The 24,409-nt window shown below is 41.3% G+C and overlaps 1 protein-coding gene and 13 non-coding genes across 14 annotated transcripts in view; all 14 read right to left on the bottom strand.

Moving 5' to 3' along the window:
• itpr3 (inositol 1,4,5-trisphosphate receptor, type 3) overlaps nucleotides 1–24,409 on the bottom strand; it is a 123,890-nt gene that overhangs the window by 44,068 nt on the left and 55,413 nt on the right. The window lies entirely within an intron of this gene.
• Nucleotides 1,296–1,368, bottom strand: trnak-uuu. The gene has a single exon. It is a non-coding gene; the product is annotated as a tRNA-Lys (tRNA).
• trnak-uuu lies at nucleotides 2,984–3,056 on the bottom strand. Its single transcript has one exon. It is a non-coding gene; the product is annotated as a tRNA-Lys (tRNA).
• On the bottom strand, nucleotides 4,515–4,587 carry trnak-uuu. The gene has a single exon. It is a non-coding gene; the product is annotated as a tRNA-Lys (tRNA).
• trnak-uuu lies at nucleotides 6,203–6,275 on the bottom strand. Its single transcript has one exon. It is a non-coding gene; the product is annotated as a tRNA-Lys (tRNA).
• On the bottom strand, nucleotides 8,516–8,588 carry trnak-uuu. The gene has a single exon. It is a non-coding gene; the product is annotated as a tRNA-Lys (tRNA).
• On the bottom strand, nucleotides 10,912–10,984 carry trnak-uuu. Its single transcript has one exon. It is a non-coding gene; the product is annotated as a tRNA-Lys (tRNA).
• Nucleotides 13,308–13,380, bottom strand: trnak-uuu. The gene has a single exon. It is a non-coding gene; the product is annotated as a tRNA-Lys (tRNA).
• On the bottom strand, nucleotides 14,839–14,911 carry trnak-uuu. Its single transcript has one exon. It is a non-coding gene; the product is annotated as a tRNA-Lys (tRNA).
• On the bottom strand, nucleotides 16,047–16,119 carry trnak-uuu. The gene has a single exon. It is a non-coding gene; the product is annotated as a tRNA-Lys (tRNA).
• On the bottom strand, nucleotides 17,735–17,807 carry trnak-uuu. The gene has a single exon. It is a non-coding gene; the product is annotated as a tRNA-Lys (tRNA).
• On the bottom strand, nucleotides 19,266–19,338 carry trnak-uuu. The gene has a single exon. It is a non-coding gene; the product is annotated as a tRNA-Lys (tRNA).
• Nucleotides 20,474–20,546, bottom strand: trnak-uuu. Its single transcript has one exon. It is a non-coding gene; the product is annotated as a tRNA-Lys (tRNA).
• trnak-uuu lies at nucleotides 22,778–22,850 on the bottom strand. The gene has a single exon. It is a non-coding gene; the product is annotated as a tRNA-Lys (tRNA).

Genomic DNA, 24,409 nt, shown 5'->3' with positions numbered 1-24,409 from the left:
TTACAGAAAAAACAACCTCAGTGTAAATGCTTTAACGTGCAGCAACTTAAAAAGTTATTTGTAAGATTCCAACTATGAGGACTCTTTGTGAAGTGCCATGACTCTAGACTTAGCTTAGGCTACTGTTTGTAAATACGCTGTGGATGGGCTTTTGGAAGACAACGGTACCTGAAATGATGCAGCAATGGCACTGCTTCAGATGTAGAAGAAGGTCTTTAGTGTTCACCAAATACACCATTTCAACTTCTATTTGGTACCTTCGAGCAATTTTTGGGAGATCAGCGACAAGAGGAATGCTGCGAGAATGATGTAGAAAGTAGCTAAACTCTAGATTTGGCTCACGTTGTATCGTGTAAACCTGAATATTGTGCGAAACTGACTTTACATTTCGCATGACAGTGACCTTTCATACCACCGTTGTGCACATTAACATTTTCTTCATGTAATGGTGTACAGAATACAGAGGAGGCCTACGCTACTAAGACATATTCACACCCACTGTGGACTATTATTTTAGGCAAGCCCATTGACAATTCTTATCCTTAAGCATTGAAGGTATCTGTCATCCTAGATTTGGCTCACGCTGTCTCGTGTAAACTTGACCATTGTGTGAAGCTGATTCCAACTATGAGGACTCTTTGTGAAGTGCCATGACTCTAGACTTAGCTTAGGCTACTGTTTGTAAATACGCTGTGGATGGGCTTTTGGAAGACAACGGTACCTGAAATGATGCAGCAATGGCACTGCTTCAGATGTAGAAGAAGGTCTTTAGTGTTCACCAAATACCCCATTTCAACTTTTATTTGGTACCTTCGAGCAATTTTTGGGAGATCAGCGACAGGAGGAATGCCGCGAGAATGACGTCGAAAGTAGCTAAACTCTAGATGTGGCTCACGCTGTCTTGTGTAAACTTGACTATTGTGCGAAACTGCCTTTACATTTCGCACTACAATGACCTTTCATACCACCGTTGTGTACATTAACACTTTCTTCATGTACTGGTGTATAGAACACAGAGGAGGCCTATGCTACTAAGACATATTCACACCCACTGTGGGCTATAATTTTAGGAAAACCCATTGGCAATTATTATCCTTAAGCCATGGGAACAAAGCACTAATGCCTGAACAGGTACTTGAACACTATAGATGTGTTAAAATGCAGCAGTTTATAAAGTTTCATGACCAATCACAGAAATCTATACTCTTTGCATCATAACTGGTGAAACAGCTTATGCTATTGTTTAGCAATGTTCCCTCTTGCTTCTACAGTCCAAATAGGGAACAAAGCACTAACGCCTGAACAGGGACTTGAACCCTGGGCCCTCAGATTAAAAGTCTGATGCTCTACCGACTGAGCTACCCAGGCTCTGAAAGGTGCTAACTGAAAACCGCTTGATACGCAGAAAACATTATCTGTACAAAACGAGACATGACAACGACCTTTCATGGCACCATTGTGCACATTAACATTTTCTTCATGTACTGGTGCAATACTGCTTACTCAGTTATCAATGAAACACCTCTGGTTTTTAAAGAAAAAACAACCTCAGTGTAAATGCTTTAACGTGCAGCAACTTAAAAAGTTCTTTGTAAGATTCCAACTATGAGGACTCTTTGTGAAGTGCCATGACTCTAGACTTAGCTTAGGCTACTGTTTGTAAATACGCTGTGGATGGGCTTTTGGAAGACAACGGTACCTGAAATGATGCAGCAATGGCACTGCTTCAGATGTAGAAGAAGGTCTTTAGTGTTCACCAAATACCCCATTTCAACTTCTATTTGGTACCTTCGAGCAATTTTTGGGAGATCAGCGACAAGAGGAATGCTGCGAGAATGATGTAGAAAGTAGCTAAACTCTAGATGTGGCTCACGCTGTCTCGTGTAAACCTGACTATTGTGCGAAACTGCCTTTACATTTCGCATGACAACGACCTTTCATGGCACATTAACATTTTCTTCATGTACTGGTGTACAAGACACAGAGGAGGCCTATGCTACTAAGACATATTCACACCCACTGTGGACTATTATTTTAGGCAAGCCCATTGACAATTCTTATCCTTAAGCCATGAAGGTATCTGTCATCCTAGAGTTGGCTCATGCAGTCTCGTGTAAACTTGACCATTGTGTGAAGCTGCCTTTACATTTCGCACTACAATGACCTTTCATACCACCGTTGTGCACATTCACATTTTCTTCATGGAATGTTGTACAGAATACAGAGGAGGCCTATGCTACTAAGACATATTCACACCCACTGTGGACTATTATTTTAGGCAAGCCCATTGACAATTCTTATCCTTAAGCCATGAAGGTATCTGTCATCCTAGATTTGGCTCACGCTGTCTCGTGTAAACTTGACCATTGTGTGAAGCTGCCTTTACATTTCGCACGACAATGACCTTTCATACCACCGTTGTGTACATTAACACTTTCTTCATGTACTGGTGTACAGAACACAGAGGAGGCCTATGCTACTAAGACATATTCACACCCACTGTGGACTATTATTTGAGGCAAACCTATTGACAATTCTTATCCTTAAGCCATGAAGGTATCTGTCATCCTAGAGTTGGCTCATGCAGTCTCGTGTAAACTTGACCATTGTGTGAAGCTGCCTTTACATTTCGCACTACAATGACCTTTCATACCACCGTTGTGCACATTAACATTTTCTTCATGGAATGTTGTACAGAATACAGAGGAGGCCTATGCTACTAAGACATATTCACACCCACTGTGGGCTATTATTTTAGGAAAACCCATTGGCAATTCTTATCCTTAAGCCATGGGAACAAAGCACTAATGCCTGAACAGGTACTTGAACACTATAGATGTGTTAAAATGCAGCAGTTTATAAAGTTTCTTGACCGATCACAGAAATCTAGACTCTTTGCATCATAAATGGTGAAACAGCTTATGCTATTGTTTAGCAATGTTCCCTCTTGCTTCTACAGTCCAAATAGGGAACAAAGCACTAACGCCTGAACAGGGACTTGAACCCTGGGCCCTCAGATTAAAAGTCTGATGCTCTACCGACTGAGCTACCCAGGCTCTGAAAGGTGCTAACTGAAAACCGCTTGATACGCAGAAAACATTATCTGTACAAAACGAGACATGACAACGACCTTTCATGGCACCATTGTGCACATTAACATTTTCTTCATGTACTGGTGCAATACTGCTTACTCAGTTATCAATGAAACACCTCTGGTTTTTAAAGAAAAAACAACCTCAGTGTAAATGCTTTAACGTGCAGCAACTTAAAAAGTTCTTTGTAAGATTCCAACTATGAGGACTCTTTGTGAAGTGCCATGACTCTAGACTTAGCTTAGGCTACTGTTTGTAAATACGCTGTGGATGGGCTTTTGGAAGACAACGGTACCTGAAATGATGCAGCAATGGCACTGCTTCAGATGTAGAAGAAGGTCTTTAGTGTTCACCAAATACCCCATTTCAACTTCTATTTGGTACCTTCGAGCAATTTTTGGGAGATCAGCGACAAGAGGAATGCTGCGAGAATGATGTAGAAAGTAGCTAAACTCTAGATTTGGCTCACGTTGTATCGTGTAAACCTGAATATTGTGCGAAACTGACTTTACATTTCGCATGACAGTGACCTTTCATACCACCGTTGTGCACATTAACATTTTCTTCATGTAATGGTGTACAGAATACAGAGGAGGCCTACGCTACTAAGACATATTCACACCCACTGTGGACTATTATTTTAGGCAAGCCCATTGACAATTCTTATCCTTAAGCATTGAAGGTATCTGTCATCCTAGATTTGGCTCACGCTGTCTCGTGTAAACTTGACCATTGTGTGAAGCTGATTCCAACTATGAGGACTCTTTGTGAAGTGCCATGACTCTAGACTTAGCTTAGGCTACTGTTTGTAAATACGCTGTGGATGGGCTTTTGGAAGACAACGGTACCTGAAATGATGCAGCAATGGCACTGCTTCAGATGTAGAAGAAGGTCTTTAGTGTTCACCAAATACCCCATTTCAACTTTTATTTGGTACCTTCGAGCAATTTTTGGGAGATCAGCGACAGGAGGAATGCCGCGAGAATGACGTCGAAAGTAGCTAAACTCTAGATGTGGCTCACGCTGTCTTGTGTAAACTTGACTATTGTGCGAAACTGCCTTTACATTTCGCACTACAATGACCTTTCATACCACCGTTGTGTACATTAACACTTTCTTCATGTACTGGTGTATAGAACACAGAGGAGGCCTATGCTACTAAGACATATTCACACCCACTGTGGGCTATTATTTTAGGAAAACCCATTGGCAATTATTATCCTTAAGCCATGGGAACAAAGCACTAATGCCTGAACAGGTACTTGAACACTATAGATGTGTTAAAATGCAGCAGTTTATAAAGTTTCATGACCAATCACAGAAATCTATACTCTTTGCATCATAACTGGTGAAACAGCTTATGCTATTGTTTAGCAATGTTCCCTCTTGCTTCTACAGTCCAAATAGGGAACAAAGCACTAACGCCTGAACAGGGACTTGAACCCTGGGCCCTCAGATTAAAAGTCTGATGCTCTACCGACTGAGCTACCCAGGCTCTGAAAGGTGCTAACTGAAAACCGCTTGATACGCAGAAAACATTATCTGTACAAAACGAGACATGACAACGACCTTTCATGGCACCATTGTGCACATTAACATTTTCTTCATGTACTGGTGCAATACTGCTTACTCAGTTATCAATGAAACACCTCTGGTTTTTAAAGAAAAAACAACCTCAGTGTAAATGCTTTAACGTGCAGCAACTTAAAAAGTTCTTTGTAAGATTCCAACTATGAGGACTCTTTGTGAAGTGCCATGACTCTAGACTTAGCTTAGGCTACTGTTTGTAAATACGCTGTGGATGGGCTTTTGGAAGACAACGGTACCTGAAATGATGCAGCAATGGCACTGCTTCAGATGTAGAAGAAGGTCTTTAGTGTTCACCAAATACCCCATTTCAACTTCTATTTGGTACCTTCGAGCAATTTTTGGGAGATCAGCGACAAGAGGAATGCTGCGAGAATGATGTAGAAAGTAGCTAAACTCTAGATGTGGCTCACGCTGTCTCGTGTAAACCTGACTATTGTGCGAAACTGCCTTTACATTTCGCATGACAATGACCTTTCATGGCACATTAACATTTTCTTCATGTACTGGTGTACAAGACACAGAGGAGGCCTATGCTACTAAGACATATTCACACCCACTGTGGACTATTATTTTAGGCAAGCCCATTGACAATTCTTATCCTTAAGCCATGAAGGTATCTGTCATCCTAGAGTTGGCTCATGCAGTCTCGTGTAAACTTGACCATTGTGTGAAGCTGCCTTTACATTTCGCACTACAATGACCTTTCATACCACCGTTGTGCACATTCACATTTTCTTCATGGAATGTTGTACAGAATACAGAGGAGGCCTATGCTACTAAGACATATTCACACCCACTGTGGACTATTATTTTAGGCAAGCCCATTGACAATTCTTATCCTTAAGCCATGAAGGTATCTGTCATCCTAGATTTGGCTCACGCTGTCTCGTGTAAACTTGACCATTGTGTGAAGCTGCCTTTACATTTCGCACGACAATGACCTTTCATACCACCGTTGTGTACATTAACACTTTCTTCATGTACTGGTGTACAGAACACAGAGGAGGCCTATGCTACTAAGACATATTCACACCCACTGTGGACTATTATTTGAGGCAAACCTATTGACAATTCTTATCCTTAAGCCATGAAGGTATCTGTCATCCTAGATTTGGCTCACGCTGTCTCGTGTAAACTTGACCATTGTGTGAAGCTGCCTTTACATTTCGCACGACAATTACCTTTCATACCACCGTTGTGTACATTAACACTTTCTTCATGTACTGGTGTACAGAACACAGAGGAGGCCTATGCTACTAAGACATATTCACACCCACTGTGGGCTATTATTTTAGGAAAACCCATTGGCAATTCTTATCCTTAAGCCATGGGAACAAAGCACTAATGCCTGAACAGGTACTTGAACACTATAGATGTGTTAAAATGCAGCAGTTTATAAAGTTTCTTGACCGATCACAGAAATCTAGACTCTTTGCATCATAAATGGTGAAACAGCTTATGCTATTGTTTAGCAATGTTCCCTCTTGCTTCTACAGTCCAAATAGGGAACAAAGCACTAACGCCTGAACAGGGACTTGAACCCTGGGCCCTCAGATTAAAAGTCTGATGCTCTACCGACTGAGCTACCCAGGCTCTGAAAGGTGCTAACTGAAAACCGCTTGATACGCAGAAAACATTATCTGTACAAAACGAGACATGACAACGACCTTTCATGGCACCATTGTGCACATTAACATTTTCTTCATGTACTGGTGCAATACTGCTTACTCAGTTATCAATGAAACACCTCTGGTTTTTACAGAAAAAATAACCTCAGTGTAAATGCTTTAACGTGCAGCAACTTAAAAAGTTCTTTGTAAGATTCCAACTATGAGGACTCTTTGTGAAGTGCCATGACTCTAGACTTAGCTTAGGCTACTGTTTGTAAATACGCTGTGGATGGGCTTTTGGAAGACAACGGTACCTGAAATGATGCAGCAATGGCACTGCTTCAGATGTAGAAGAAGGTCTTTAGTGTTCACCAAATACCCCATTTCAACTTCTATTTGGTACCTTCAAGCAATTTTTGGGAGATCAGCGACAAGAGGAATGCTGCGAGAAAGATGTAGAAAGTAGCTAAACTCTAGATTTGGCTCACGTTGTATCGTGTAAACCTGAATATTGTGCGAAACTGACTTTACATTTCGCATGACAATGACCTTTCATACCACCGTTGTGCACATTAACATTTTCTTCATGTAATGGTGTACAGAATACAGAGGAGGTCTATGCTACTAAGACATATTCACACCCACTGTGGACTATTATTTTAGGCAAGCCCATTGACAATTCTTATCCTTAAGCCATGAAGGTATCTGTCATCCTAGATTTGGCTCACGCTGTCTCGTGTAAACTTGACCATTGTGTGAAGCTGATTCCAACTATGAGGACTCTTTGTGAAGTGCCATGACTCTAGACTTAGCTTAGGCTACTGTTTGTAAATACGCTGTCGATGGGCTTTTGGAAGACAACGGTACCTGAAATGATGCAGCAATGGCACTGCTTCAGATGTAGAAGAAGGTCTTTAGTGTTCACCAAATACCCCATTTCAACTTCTATTTGGTACCTTCGAGCAATTTTTGGGAGATAAGCGACAAGAGGAATGCTGCGAGAATGATGTAGAAAGTAGCTAAACTCTAGATGTGGCTCACGCTGTCTTGTGTAAACCTGACTATTGTGCGAAACTGCCTTTACATTTCGCATGACAACGACCTTTCATGGCACATTAACATTTTCTTCATGTACTGGTGTACAAGACACAGAGGAGGCCTATGCTACTAAGACATATTCACACCCACTGTGGACTATTATTTTAGGCAAACCTATTGACAAATCTTATCCTTAAGCCATGAAGGTATCTGTCATCCTAGATTTGGCTCATGCTGTCTCGTGTAAACTTGACCATTGTGTGAAGCTGATTCCAACTATGAGGACTCTTTGTGAAGTGCCATGACTCTAGACTTAGCTTAGGCTACTGTTTGTAAATACGCTGTGGATGGGCTTTTGGAAGACAACGGTACCTGAAATGATGCAGCAATGGCACTGCTTCAGATGTAGAAGAAGGTCTTTAGTGTTCACCAAATACACCATTTCAACTTCTATTTGGTACCTTCGAGCAATTTTTGGGAGATCAGCGACAAGAGGAATGCTGCGAGAATGATGTCGAAAGTAGATAAACTCTAGATGTGGCTCACGCTGTCTCGTGTAAACCTGACTATTGTGCGAAACTGCCTTTACATTTCGCACGACAATGACCTTTCATACCACCGTTGTGTACATTAACACTTTCTTCATGTAATGGTGTACAGAATACAGAGGAGGCCTATGCTACTAAGACATATTCACACCCACTGTGGACTATTATTTTAGGCAAACCCATTGACAATTCTTATCCTTAAGCCATGAAGGTATCTGTCATCCTAGATTTGGCTCACGCTGTCTCGTGTAAACTTGACCATTGTGTGAAGCTGCCTTTACATTTCGCACGACAATGACCTTTCATACCACCGTTGTGTACATTAACACTTTCTTCATGTACTGGTGTACAGAACACAGAGGAGGCCTTTGCTACTAAGACATATTCACACCCACTGTGGGCTATTATTTTAGGAAAACCCATTGGCAATTCTTATCCTTAAGCCATGGGAACAAAGCACTAATGCCTGAACAGGTACTTGAACACTATAGATGTGTTAAAATGCAGCAGTTTATAAAGTTTCTTGACCGATGACAGAAATCTAGACTCTTTGCATCATAAATGGTGAAACAGCTATACTATTGTTTAACAATGTTCCCTCTTGCTTCTACAGTCCAAATAGGGAACAAAGCACTAACGCCTGAACAGGGACTTGAACCCTGGGCCCTCAGATTAAAAGTCTGATGCTCTACCGACTGAGCTACCCAGGCTCTGAAAGGTGCTAACTGAAAACCGCTTGATACGCAGAAAACATTATCTGTACAAAACGAGACATGACAACGACCTTTCATGGCACCATTGTGCACATTAACATTTTCTTCATGTACTGGTGCAATACTGCTTACTCAGTTATCAATGAAACACCTCTGGTTTTTACAGAAAAAACAACCTCAGTGTAAATGCTTTAACGTGCAGCAACTTAAAAAGTTATTTGTAAGATTCCAACTATGAGGACTCTTTGTGAAGTGCCATGACTCTAGACTTAGCTTAGGCTACTGTTTGTAAATACGCTGTGGATGGGCTTTTGGAAGACAACGGTAACTGAAATGATGCAGCAATGGCACTGCTTCAGATGTAGAAGAAGGTCTTTAGTGTTCACCAAATACACCATTTCAACTTCTATTTGGTACCTTCGAGCAATTTTTGGGAGATCAGCGACAAGAGGAATGCTGCGAGAATGATGTAGAAAGTAGCTAAACTCTAGATTTGGCTCACGTTGTATCGTGTAAACCTGACTATTGTGCGAAACTGACTTTACATTTCGCATGACAGTGACCTTTCATACCACCGTTGTGCACATTAACATTTTCTTCATGTAATGGTGTACAGAATACAGAGGAGGCCTACGCTACTAAGACATATTCACACCCACTGTGGACTATTATTTTAGGCAAGCCCATTGACAATTTTTATCCTTAAGCCATGAAGGTATCTGTCATCCTAGATTTGGCTCACGCTGTCTCGTGTAAACTTGACCATTGTGTGAATCTGATTCCAACTATGAGGACTCTTTGTGAAGTGCCATGACTCTAGACTTAGCTTAGGCTACTGTTTGTAAATACGCTGTGGATGGGCTTTTGGAAGACAAGGGTACCTGATTTGATGCAGCAATGGCACTGCTTCAGATGTAGAAGAAGGTCTTTAGTGTTCACCAAATACACCATTTCAACTTCTATTAGGTACCTTCGATTAATTTTTGGGAGATCAGCGACAAGAGGAATTCTGCGAGAAAATGTAGACAGTAGCTAAACTCTAGAGTTGGCTCACGTTGTATCGTGTAAACCTGACTATTTTGCTAAACTGACTTTACATTTCGCATGACAATGACCTTTCATACCACCGTTGTGCACATTAACATTTTCTTCATGTAATGGTGTACAGAATACAGAGGAGGTCTATGCTACTAAGACATATTCACACCCACTGTGGACTATTATTTTAGGCAAGCCCATTGACAATTCTTATCCTTAAGCCATGAAGGTATCTGTCATTCTAGATTTGGCTCACGCTGTCTCGTGTAAACTTGACCATTGTGTGAAGCTGATTCCAACTATGAGGACTCTTTGTGAAGTGCCATGACTCTAGACTTAGCTTAGGCTACTGTTTGTAAATACGCTGTCGATGGGCTTTTGGAAGACAACGGTACCTGAAATGATGCAGCAATGGCACTGCTTCAGATGTAGAAGAAGGTCTTTAGTGTTCACCAAATACCCCATTTCAACTTCTATTTGGTACCTTCGAGCAATTTTTGGGAGATAAGCGACAAGAGGAATGCTGCGAGAATGATGTAGAAAGTAGCTAAACTCTAGATGTGGCTCACGCTGTCTTGTGTAAACTTGACCATTGTGTGAAGCTGATTCCAACTATGAGGACTCTTTGTGAAGTGCCATGACTCTAGACTTAGCTTAGGCTACTGTTTGTAAATACGCTGTGGATGGGCTTTTGGAAGACAACGGTACCTGAAATGATGCAGCAATGGCACTGCTTCAGATGTAGAAGAAGGTCTTTAGTGTTCACCAAATACCCCATTTCAACTTTTATTTGGTACCTTCGAGCAATTTTTGGGAGATCAGCGACAGGAGGAATGCCGCGAGAATGACGTCGAAAGTAGCTAAACTCTAGATGTGGCTCACGCTGTCTTTTGTAAACTTGACTATTGTGCGAAACTGCCTTTACATTTCGCACTACAATGACCTTTCATACCACCGTTGTGTACATTAACACTTTCTTCATGTACTGGTGTATAGAACACAGAGGAGGCCTATGCTACTAAGACATATTCACACCCACTGTGGGCTATTATTTTAGGAAAACCCATTGGCAATTATTATCCTTAAGCCATGGGAACAAAGCACTAATGCCTGAACAGGTACTTGAACACTATAGATGTGTTAAAATGCAGCAGTTTATAAAGTTTCATGACCAATCACAGAAATCTAGACTCTTTGCATCATAACTGGTGAAACAGCTTATGCTATTGTTTAGCAATGTTCCCTCTTGCTTCTACAGTCCAAATAGGGAACAAAGCACTAACGCCTGAACAGGGACTTGAACCCTGGGCCCTCAGATTAAAAGTCTGATGCTCTACCGACTGAGCTACCCAGGCTCTGAAAGGTGCTAACTGAAAACCGCTTGATACGCAGAAAACATTATCTGTACAAAACGAGACATGACAACGACCTTTCATGGCACCATTGTGCACATTAACATTTTCTTCATGTACTGGTGCAATACTGCTTACTCAGTTATCAATGAAACACCTCTGGTTTTTAAAGAAAAAACAACCTCAGTGTAAATGCTTTAACGTGCAGCAACTTAAAAAGTTCTTTGTAAGATTCCAACTATGAGGACTCTTTGTGAAGTGCCATGACTCTAGACTTAGCTTAGGCTACTGTTTGTAAATACGCTGTGGATGGGCTTTTGGAAGACAACGGTAACTGAAATGATGCAGCAATGGCACTGCTTCAGATGTAGAAGAAGGTCTTTAGTGTTCACCAAATACACCATTTCAACTTCTATTTGGTACCTTCGAGCAATTTTTGGGAGATCAGCGACAAGAGGAATGCTGCGAGAATGATGTAGAAAGTAGCTAAACTCTAGATTTGGCTCACGTTGTATCGTGTAAACCTGACTATTGTGCGAAACTGACTTTACATTTCGCATGACAGTGACCTTTCATACCACCGTTGTGCACATTAACATTTTCTTCTTGTAATGGTGTACAGAATACAGAGGAGGCCTACGCTACTAAGACATATTCACACCCACTGTGGACTATTATTTTAGGCAAGCCCATTGACAATTTTTATCCTTAAGCCATGAAGGTATCTGTCATCCTAGATTTGGCTCACGCTGTCTCGTGTAAACTTGACCATTGTGTGAATCTGATTCCAACTATGAGGACTCTTTGTGAAGTGCCATGACTCTAGACTTAGCTTAGGCTACTGTTTGTAAATACGCTGTGGATGGGCTTTTGGAAGACAAGGGTACCTGATTTGATGCAGCAATGGCACTGCTTCAGATGTAGAAGAAGGTCTTTAGTGTTCACCAAATACACCATTTCAACTTCTATTAGGTACCTTCGATTAATTTTTGGGAGATCAGCGACAAGAGGAATTCTGCGAGAAAATGTAGACAGTAGCTAAACTCTAGAGTTGGCTCACGTTGTATCGTGTAAACCTGACTATTTTGCTAAACTGACTTTACATTTCGCATGACAATGACCTTTCATACCACCGTTGTGCACATTAACATTTTCTTCATGTAATGGTGTACAGAATACAGAGGAGGTCTATGCTACTAAGACATATTCACACCCACTGTGGACTATTATTTTAGGCAAGCCCATTGACAATTCTTATCCTTAAGCCATGAAGGTATCTGTCATTCTAGATTTGGCTCACGCTGTCTCGTGTAAACTTGACCATTGTGTGAAGCTGATTCCAACTATGAGGACTCTTTGTGAAGTGCCATGACTCTAGACTTAGCTTAGGCTACTGTTTGTAAATACGCTGTCGATGGGCTTTTGGAAGACAACGGTAACTGAAATGATGCAGCAATGGCACTGCTTCAGATGTAGAAGAAGGTCTTTAGTGTTCACCAAATACCCCATTTCAACTTCTATTTGGTACCTTCGAGCAATTTTTGGGAGATAAGCGACAAGAGGAATGCTGCGAGAATGATGTAGAAAGTAGCTAAACTCTAGATGTGGCTCACGCTGTCTTGTGTAAACTTGACCATTGTGTGAAGCTGATTCCAACTATGAGGACTCTTTGTGAAGTGCCATGACTCTAGACTTAGCTTAGGCTACTGTTTGTAAATACGCTGTGGATGGGCTTTTGGAAGACAACGGTACCTGAAATGATGCAGCAATGGCACTGCTTCAGATGTAGAAGAAGGTCTTTAGTGTTCACCAAATACCCCATTTCAACTTTTATTTGGTACCTTCGAGCAATTTTTGGGAGATCAGCGACAGGAGGAATGCCGCGAGAATGACGTCGAAAGTAGCTAAACTCTAGATGTGGCTCACGCTGTCTTTTGTAAACTTGACTATTGTGCGAAACTGCCTTTACATTTCGCACTACAATGACCTTTCATACCACCGTTGTGTACATTAACACTTTCTTCATGTACTGGTGTATAGAACACAGAGGAGGCCTATGCTACTAAGACATATTCACACCCACTGTGGGCTATTATTTTAGGAAAACCCATTGGCAATTATTATCCTTAAGCCATGGGAACAAAGCACTAATGCCTGAACAGGTACTTGAACACTATAGATGTGTTAAAATGCAGCAGTTTATAAAGTTTCATGACCAATCACAGAAATCTAGACTCTTTGCATCATAACTGGTGAAACAGCTTATGCTATTGTTTAGCAATGTTCCCTCTTGCTTCTACAGTCCAAATAGGGAACAAAGCACTAACGCCTGAACAGGGACTTGAACCCTGGGCCCTCAGATTAAAAGTCTGATGCTCTACCGACTGAGCTACCCAGGCTCTGAAAGGTGCTAACTGAAAACCGCTTGATACGCAGAAAACATTATCTGTACAAAACGAGACATGACAACGACCTTTCATGGCACCATTGTGCACATTAACATTTTCTTCATGTACTGGTGCAATACTGCTTACTCAGTTATCAATGAAACACCTCTGGTTTTTAAAGAAAAAACAACCTCAGTGTAAATGCTTTAACGTGCAGCAACTTAAAAAGTTCTTTGTAAGATTCCAACTATGAGGACTCTTTGTGAAGTGCCATGACTCTAGACTTAGCTTAGGCTACTGTTTGTAAATACGCTGTGGATGGGCTTTTGGAAGACAACGGTACCTGAAATGATGCAGCAATGGCACTGCTTCAGATGTAGAAGAAGGTCTTTAGTGTTCACCAAATACCCCATTTCAACTTCTATTTGGTACCTTCGAGCAATTTTTGGGAGATCAGCGACAAGAGGAATGCTGCGAGAATGATGTAGAAAGTAGCTAAACTCTAGATTTGGCTCACGTTGTATCGTGTAAACCTGAATATTGTGCGAAACTGACTTTACATTTCGCATGACAGTGACCTTTCATACCACCGTTGTGCACATTAACATTTTCTTCATGTAATGGTGTACAGAATACAGAGGAGGCCTACGCTACTAAGACATATTCACACCCACTGTGGACTATTATTTTAGGCAAGCCCATTGACAATTCTTATCCTTAAGCATTGAAGGTATCTGTCATCCTAGATTTGGCTCACGCTGTCTCGTGTAAACTTGACCATTGTGTGAAGCTGATTCCAACTATGAGGACTCTTTGTGAAGTGCCATGACTCTAGACTTAGCTTAGGCTACTGTTTGTAAATACGCTGTGGATGGGCTTTTGGAAGACAACGGTACCTGAAATGATGCAGCAATGGCACTGCTTCAGATGTAGAAGAAGGTCTTTAGTGTTCACCAAATACCCCATTTCAACTTTTATTTGGTACCTTCGAGCAATTTTTGGGAGATCAGCGACAGGAGGAATGCCGCGAGAATGACGTCGAAAGTAGCTAAACTCTAGATGTGGCTCACGCTGTCTTGTGTAAACTTGACTATTGTGCGAAACTGCCTTTACATTTCGCACTACAATGACCTTTCATACCACCGTTGTGTACATTAACACTTTCTTCATGTACTGGTGTATAGAACACAGAGGAGGCCTATGCTACTAAGACATATTCACACCCACTGTGGGCTATTATTTTAGGAAAACCCATTGGCAATTCTTATCCTTAAGCCATGGGAACAAAGCACTAATGCCTGAACAGGTACTTGAACACTATAGATGTGTTAAAATGCAGCAGTTTATAAAGTTTCATGACCAATCACAGAAATCTATACTCTTTGCATCATAACTGGTGAAACAGCTTATGCTATTGTTTAGCAATGTTCCCTCTTGCTTCTACAGTCCAAATAGGGAACAAAGCACTAACGCCTGAACAGGGACTTGAACCCTGGGCCCTCAGATGAAAAGTCTGATGCTCTACCGACTGAGCTACCCAGGCTCTGAAAGGTGCTAACTGAAAACCGCTTGATACGCAGAAAACATTATCTGTACAAAACGAGACATGACAACGACCTTTCATGGCACCATTGTGCACATTAACATTTTCTTCATGTACTGGTGCAATACTGCTTACTCAGTTATCAATGAAACACCTCTGGTTTTTACAGAAAAAATAACCTCAGTGTAAATGCTTTAACGTGCAGCAACTTAAAAAGTTCTTTGTAAGATTCCAACTATGAGGACTCTTTGTGAAGTGCCATGACTCTAGACTTAGCTTAGGCTACTGTTTGTAAATACGCTGTGGATGGGCTTTTGGAAGACAACGGTACCTGAAATGATGCAGCAATGGCACTGCTTCAGATGTAGAAGAAGGTCTTTAGTGTTCACCAAATACCCCATTTCAACTTCTATTTGGTACCTTCGAGCAATTTTTGGGAGATCAGCGACAAGAGGAATGCTGCGAGAAAGATGTAGAAAGTAGCTAAACTCTAGATGTGGCTCACGCTGTCTCGTGTAAACCTGACTATTGTGCGAAACTGCCTTTACATTTCGCATGACAATGACCTTTCATGGCACATTAACATTTTCTTCATGTACTGGTGTACAAGACACAGAGGAGGCCTATGCTACTAAGACATATTCACACCCACTGTGGACTATTATTTTAGGCAAGCCCATTGACAATTCTTATCCTTAAGCCATGAAGGTATCTGTCATCCTAGAGTTGGCTCACGCTGTCTCGTGTAAACTTGACCATTGTGTGAAGCTGCCTTTACATTTCGCACGACAATTACCTTTCATACCACCGTTGTGTACATTAACACTTTCTTCATGTACTGGTGTACAGAACACAGAGGAGGCCTATGCTACTAAGACATATTCACACCCACTGTGGGCTATTATTTTAGGAAAACCCATTGGCAATTATTATCCTTAAGCCATGGGAACAAAGCACTAATGCCTGAACAGGTACTTGAACACTATAGATGTGTTAAAATGCAGCAGTTTATAAAGTTTCTTGACCAATCACAGAAATCTAGACTCTTTGCATCATAAATGGTGAAACAGCTTATGCTATTGTTTAGCAATGTTCCCTCTTGCTTCTACAGTCCAAATAGGGAACAAAGCACTAACGCCTGAACAGGGACTTGAACCCTGGGCCCTCAGATTAAAAGTCTGATGCTCTACCGACTGAGCTACCCAGGCTCTGAAAGGTGCTAACTGAAAACCGCTTGATACGCAGAAAACATTATCTGTACAAAACGAGACATGACAACGACCTTTCATGGCACCATTGTGCACATTAACATTTTCTTCATGTACTGGTGCAATACTGCTTACTCAGTTATCAATGAAACACCTCTGGTTTTTAAAGAAAAAACAACCTCAGTGTAAATGCTTTAACGTGCAGCAACTTAAAAAGTTCTTTGTAAGATTCCAACTATGAGGACTCTTTGTGAAGTGCCATGACTCTAGACTTAGCTTAGGCTACTGTTTGTAAATACGCTGTGGATGGGCTTTTGGAAGACAACGGTACCTGAAATGATGCAGCAATGGCACTGCTTCAGATGTAGAAGAAGGTCTTTAGTGTTCACCAAATACCCCATTTCAACTTCTATTTGGTACCTTCGAGCAATTTTTGGGAGATCAGCGACAAGAGGAATGCTGCGAGAATGATGTAGAAAGTAGCTAAACTCTAGATGTGGCTCACGCTGTCTCGTGTAAACCTGACTATTGTGCGAAACTGCCTTTACATTTCGCATGACAATGACCTTTCATGGCACATTAACATTTTCTTCATGTACTGGTGTACAAGACACAGAGGAGGCCTATGCTACTAAGACATATTCACACCCACTGTGGACTATTATTTTAGGCAAGCCCATTGACAATTCTTATCCTTAAGCCATGAAGGTATCTGTCATCCTAGAGTTGGCTCATGCAGTCTCGTGTAAACTTGACCATTGTGTGAAGCTGCCTTTACATTTCGCACTACAATGACCTTTCATACCACCGTTGTGCACATTAACATTTTCTTCATGGAATGTTGTACAGAATACAGAGGAGGCCTATGCTACTAAGACATATTCACACCCACTGTGGACTATTATTTTAGGCAAGCCCATTGACAATTCTTATCCTTAAGCCATGAAGGTATCTGTCATCCTAGATTTGGCTCACGCTGTCTCGTGTAAACTTGACCATTGTGTGAAGCTGCCTTTACATTTCGCACGACAATGACCTTTCATACCACCGTTGTGTACATTAACACTTTCTTCATGTACTGGTGTACAGAACACAGAGGAGGCCTATGCTACTAAGACATATTCACACCCACTGTGGACTATTATTTGAGGCAAACCTATTGACAATTCTTATCCTTAAGCCATGAAGGTATCTGTCATCCTAGATTTGGCTCACGCTGTCTCGTGTAAACTTGACCATTGTGTGAAGCTGCCTTTACATTTCGCACGACAATTACCTTTCATACCACCGTTGTGTACATTAACACTTTCTTCATGTACTGGTGTACAGAACACAGAGGAGGCCTATGCTACTAAGACATATTCACACCCACTGTGGGCTATTATTTTAGGAAAACCCATTGGCAATTCTTATCCTTAAGCCATGGGAACAAAGCACTAATGCCTGAACAGGTACTTGAACACTATAGATGTGTTAAAATGCAGCAGTTTATAAAGTTTCTTGACCGATCACAGAAATCTAGACTCTTTGCATCATAAATGGTGAAACAGCTTATGCTATTGTTTAGCAATGTTCCCTCTTGCTTCTACAGTCCAAATAGGGAACAAAGCACTAACGCCTGAACAGGGACTTGAACCCTGGGCCCTCAGATTAAAAGTCTGATGCTCTACCGACTGAGCTACCCAGGCTCTGAAAGGTGCTAACTGAAAACCGCTTGATACGCAGAAAACATTATCTGTACAAAACGAGACATGACAACGACCTTTCATGGCACCATTGTGCACATTAACATTTTCTTCATGTACTGGTGCAATACTGCTTACTCAGTTATCAATGAAACACCTCTGGTTTTTAAAGAAAAAACAACCTCAGTGTAAATGCTTTAACGTGCAGCAACTTAAAAAGTTCTTTGTAAGATTCCAACTATGAGGACTCTTTGTGAAGTGCCATGACTCTAGACTTAGCTTAGGCTACTGTTTGTAAATACGCTGTGGATGGGCTTTTGGAAGACAACGGTACCTGAAATGATGCAGCAATGGCACTGCTTCAGATGTAGAAGAAGGTCTTTAGTGTTCACCAAATACCCCATTTCAACTTCTATTTGGTACCTTCGAGCAATTTTTGGGAGATCAGCGACAAGAGGAATGCTGCGAGAATGATGTAGAAAGTAGCTAAACTCTAGATTTGGCTCACGTTGTATCGTGTAAACCTGAATATTGTGCGAAACTGACTTTACATTTCGCATGACAGTGACCTTTCATACCACCGTTGTGCACATTAACATTTTCTTCATGTAATGGTGTACAGAATACAGAGGAGGCCTACGCTACTAAGACATATTCACACCCACTGTGGACTATTATTTTAGGCAAGCCCATTGACAATTCTTATCCTTAAGCATTGAAGGTATCTGTCATCCTAGATTTGGCTCACGCTGTCTCGTGTAAACTTGACCATTGTGTGAAGCTGATTCCAACTATGAGGACTCTTTGTGAAGTGCCATGACTCTAGACTTAGCTTAGGCTACTGTTTGTAAATACGCTGTGGATGGGCTTTTGGAAGACAACGGTACCTGAAATGATGCAGCAATGGCACTGCTTCAGATGTAGAAGAAGGTCTTTAGTGTTCACCAAATACCCCATTTCAACTTTTATTTGGTACCTTCGAGCAATTTTTGGGAGATCAGCGACAGGAGGAATGCCGCGAGAATGACGTCGAAAGTAGCTAAACTCTAGATGTGGCTCACGCTGTCTTGTGTAAACTTGACTATTGTGCGAAACTGCCTTTACATTTCGCACTACAATGACCTTTCATACCACCGTTGTGTACATTAACACTTTCTTCATGTACTGGTGTATAGAACACAGAGGAGGCCTATGCTACTAAGACATATTCACACCCACTGTGGGCTATTATTTTAGGAAAACCCATTGGCAATTATTATCCTTAAGCCATGGGAACAAAGCACTAATGCCTGAACAGGTACTTGAACACTATAGATGTGTTAAAATGCAGCAGTTTATAAAGTTTCATGACCAATCACAGAAATCTATACTCTTTGCATCATAACTGGTGAAACAGCTTATGCTATTGTTTAGCAATGTTCCCTCTTGCTTCTACAGTCCAAATAGGGAACAAAGCACTAACGCCTGAACAGGGACTTGAACCCTGGGCCCTCAGATTAAAAGTCTGATGCTCTACCGACTGAGCTACCCAGGCTCTGAAAGGTGCTAACTGAAAACCGCTTGATACGCAGAAAACATTATCTGTACAAAACGAGACATGACAACGACCTTTCATGGCACCATTGTGCACATTAACATTTTCTTCATGTACTGGTGCAATACTGCTTACTCAGTTATCAATGAAACACCTCTGGTTTTTACAGAAAAAATAACCTCAGTGTAAATGCTTTAACGTGCAGCAACTTAAAAAGTTCTTTGTAAGATTCCAACTATGAGGACTCTTTGTGAAGTGCCATGACTCTAGACTTAGCTTAGGCTACTGTTTGTAAATACGCTGTGGATGGGCTTTTGGAAGACAACGGTACCTGAAATGATGCAGCAATGGCACTGCTTCAGATGTAGAAGAAGGTCTTTAGTGTTCACCAAATACCCCATTTCAACTTCTATTTGGTACCTTCGAGCAATTTTTGGGAGATCAGCGACAAGAGGAATGCTGCGAGAAAGATGTAGAAAGTAGCTAAACTCTAGATGTGGCTCACGCTGTCTCGTGTAAACCTGACTATTGTGCGAAACTGCCTTTACATTTCGCATGACAATGACCTTTCATGGCACATTAACATTTTCTTCATGTACTGGTGTACAAGACACAGAGGAGGCCTATGCTACTAAGACATATTCACACCCACTGTGGACTATTATTTTAGGCAAGCCCATTGACAATTCTTATCCTTAAGCCATGAAGGTATCTGTCATCCTAGAGTTGGCTCACGCTGTCTCGTGTAAACTTGACCATTGTGTGAAGCTGCCTTTACATTTCGCACGACAATTACCTTTCATACCACCGTTGTGTACATTAACACTTTCTTCATGTACTGGTGTACAGAACACAGAGGAGGCCTATGCTACTAAGACATATTCACACCCACTGTGGGCTATTATTTTAGGAAAACCCATTGGCAATTATTATCCTTAAGCCATGGGAACAAAGCACTAATGCCTGAACAGGTACTTGAACACTATAGATGTGTTAAAATGCAGCAGTTTATAAAGTTTCTTGACCGATCACAGAAATCTAGACTCTTTGCATCATAAATGGTGAAACAGCTTATGCTATTGTTTAGCAATGTTCCCTCTTGCTTCTACAGTCCAAATAGGGAACAAAGCACTAACGCCTGAACAGGGACTTGAACCCTGGGCCCTCAGATTAAAAGTCTGATGCTCTACCGACTGAGCTACCCAGGCTCTGAAAGGTGCTAACTGAAAACCGCTTGATACGCAGAAAACATTATCTGTACAAAACGAGACATGACAACGACCTTTCATGGCACCATTGTGCACATTAACATTTTCTTCATGTACTGGTGCAATACTGCTTACTCAGTTATCAATGAAACACCTCTGGTTTTTAAAGAAAAAACAACCTCAGTGTAAATGCTTTAACGTGCAGCAACTTAAAAAGTTCTTTGTAAGATTCCAACTATGAGGACTCTTTGTGAAGTGCCATGACTCTAGACTTAGCTTAGGCTACTGTTTGTAAATACGCTGTGGATGGGCTTTTGGAAGACAACGGTACCTGAAATGATGCAGCAATGGCACTGCTTCAGATGTAGAAGAAGGTCTTTAGTGTTCACCAAATACCCCATTTCAACTTCTATTTGGTACCTTCAAGCAATTTTTGGGAGATCAGCGACAAGAGGAATGCTGCGAGAATGATGTAGAAAGTAGCTAAACTCTAGATTTGGCTCACGTTGTATCGTGTAAACCTGAATATTGTGCGAAACTGACTTTACATTTCGCATGACAATGACCTTTCATACCACCGTTGTGCACATTAACATTTTCTTCATGTAATGGTGTACAGAATACAGAGGAGGTCTATGCTACTAAGACATATTCACACCCACTGTGGACTATTATTTTAGGCAAGCCCATTGACAATTCTTATCCTTAAGCCATGAAGGTATCTGTCATTCTAGATTTGGCTCACGCTGTCTCGTGTAAACTTGACCATTGTGTGAAGCTGATTCCAACTATGAGGACTCTTTGTGAAGTGCCATGACTCTAGACTTAGCTTAGGCTACTGTTTGTAAATACGCTGTGGATGGGCTTTTGGAAGACAACGGTACCTGAAATGATGCAGCAATGGCACTGCTTCAGATGTAGAAGAAGGTCTTTAGTGTTCACCAAATACCCCATTTCAACTTCTATTTGGTACCTTCGAGCAATTTTTGGGAGATAAGCGACAAGAGGAATGCTGCGAGAATGATGTAGAAAGTAGCTAAACTCTAGATGTGGCTCACGCTGTCTTGTGTAAACCTGACTATTGTGCGAAACTGCCTTTACATTTCGCATGACAATGACCTTTCATGGCACATTAACATTTTCTTCATGTACTGGTGTACAAGACACAGAGGAGGCCTATGCTACTAAGACATATTCACACCCACTGTGGACTATTATTTTAGGCAAACCTATTGACAATTCTTATCCTTAAGCCATGAAGGTATCTGTCATCCTAGAGTTGGCTCATGCTGTCTCGTGTAAACTTGACCATTGTGTGAAGCTGCCTTTACATTTCGCACTACAATGACCTTTCATACCACCGTTGTGCACATTAACATTTTCTTCATGTAATGGTGTACAGAATACAGAGGAGGCCTATGCTACTAAGACATATTCACACCCACTGTGGACTATTATTTTAGGCAAGCCCATTGACAATTCTTATCCTTAAGCCATGAAGGTATCTGTCATCCTAGATTTGGCTCACGCTGTCTCGTGTAAACTTGACCATTGTGTGAAGCTGATTCCAACTATGAGGACTCTTTGTGAAGTGCCATGACTCTAGACTTAGCTTAGGCTACTGTTTGTAAATACGCTGTGGATGGGCTTTTGGAAGACAACGGTACCTGAAATGATGCAGCAATGGCACTGCTTCAGATGTAGAAGAAGGTCTTTAGTGTTCACCAAATACCCCATTTCAACTTCTATTTGGTACCTTCGAGCAATTTTTGGGAGATCAGCGACAAGAGGAATGCCGCGAGAATGACGTCGAAAGTAGCTAAACTCTAGATGTGGCTCACGCTGTCTTGTGTAAACTTGACTATTGTGCGAAACTGCCTTTACATTTCGCATGACAACGACCTTTCATGGCACATTAACATTTTCTTCATGTACTGGTGTACAAGACACAGAGGAGGCCTATGCTACTAAGACATATTCACACCCACTGTGGACTATTATTTTAGGAAAGCCCATTGACAATTCTTATCCTTAAGCCATGGGAACAAAGCACTAATGCCTGAACAGGTACTTGAACACTATTGATGTGTTAAAGTGAAGGAGTTTATTAAGTTTCATGACCAATCACAGAAATCTAGACTCTTTGCATCATAACTGGTGAAACAGCTTATGCTACTGTTTAGCAATGTTCCCTCTTGCTTCTACAGTCCAAATAGGGAACAAAGCACTAACGCCTGAACAGGGACTTGAACCCTGGGCCCTCAGATTAAAAGTCTGATGCTCTACCGACTGAGCTACCCAGGCTCTGAAAGGTGCTAACTGAAAACCGCTTGATACGCAGAAAACATTATCTGTACAAAACGAGACATGACAACGACCTTTCATGGCACCATTGTGCACATTAACATTTTCTTCATGTACTGGTGCAATACTGCTTACTCAGTTATCAATGAAACACCTCTGGTTTTTACAGAAAAAACAACCTCAGTGTAAATGCTTTAACGTGCAGCAACTTAAAAAGTTCTTTGTAAGATTCCAACTATGAGGACTCTTTGTGAAGTGCCATGACTCTAGACTTAGCTTAGGCTACTGTTTGTAAATACGCTGTGGATGGGCTTTTGGAAGACAACGGTAACTGAAATGATGCAGCAATGGCACTGCTTCAGATGTAGAAGAAGGTCTTTAGTGTTCACCAAATACACCATTTCAACTTCTATTTGGTACCTTCGAGCAATTTTTGGGAGATCAGCGACAAGAGGAATGCTGCGAGAATAATGTAGAAAGTAGCTAAACTCTAGATTTGGCTCACGTTGTATCGTGTAAACCTGACTATTGTGCGAAACTGACTTTACATTTCGCATGACAGTGACCTTTCATACCACCGTTGTGCACATTAACATTTTCTTCATGTAATGGTGTACAGAATACAGAGGAGGCCTACGCTACTAAGACATATTCACACCCACTGTGGACTATTATTTTAGGCAAGCCCATTGACAATTCTTATCCTTAAGCCATGAAGGTATCTGTCATCCTAGATTTGGCTCACGCTGTCTCGTGTAAACTTGACCATTGTGTGAATCTGATTCCAACTATGAGGACTCTTTGTGAAGTGCCATGACTCTAGACTTAGCTTAGGCTACTGTTTGTAAATACGCTGTGGATGGGCTTTTGGAAGACAAGGGTACCTGATTTGATGCAGCAATGGCACTGCTTCAGATGTAGAAGAAGGTCTTTAGTGTTCACCAAATACACCATTTCAACTTCTATTAGCTACCTTCGATTAATTTTTGGGAGATCAGCGACAAGAGGAATTCTGCGAGAATGATGTAGACAGTAGCTAAACTCTAGATTTGGCTCACGTTGTATCGTGTAAACCTGACTATTGTGCGAAACTGACTTTACATTTCGCATGACAACGACCTTTCATGGCACATTAACATTTTCTTCATGTACTGGTGTACAAGACACAGAGGAGGCCTATGCTACTAAGACATATTCACACCCACTGTGGACTATTATTTTAGGCAAACCTATTGACAATTCTTATCCTTAAGCCATGAAGGTATCTGTCATCCTAGATTTGGCTCATGCTGTCTCGTGTAAACTTGACCATTGTGTGAAGCTGCCTTTACATTTCGCACTACAATGACCTTTCATACCACCGTTGTGCACATTAACATTTTTGTCATGTAATGGTGTACAGAATACAGAGGAGGCCTATGCTACTAAGACATATTCACACCCACTGTGGACTATTATTTTAGGCAAGCCCATTGACAATTCTTATCCTTAAGCCATGAAGGTATCTGTCATCCTAGATTTGGCTCACGCTGTCTCGTGTAAACTTGACCATTGTGTGA

This window comes from Girardinichthys multiradiatus, chromosome 1 (assembly GCF_021462225.1).
Source record: "Girardinichthys multiradiatus isolate DD_20200921_A chromosome 1, DD_fGirMul_XY1, whole genome shotgun sequence".
NCBI lineage: Eukaryota > Metazoa > Chordata > Actinopteri > Cyprinodontiformes > Goodeidae > Girardinichthys > Girardinichthys multiradiatus.
This window is presented reverse-complemented; position numbering and strand designations above follow the sequence as displayed.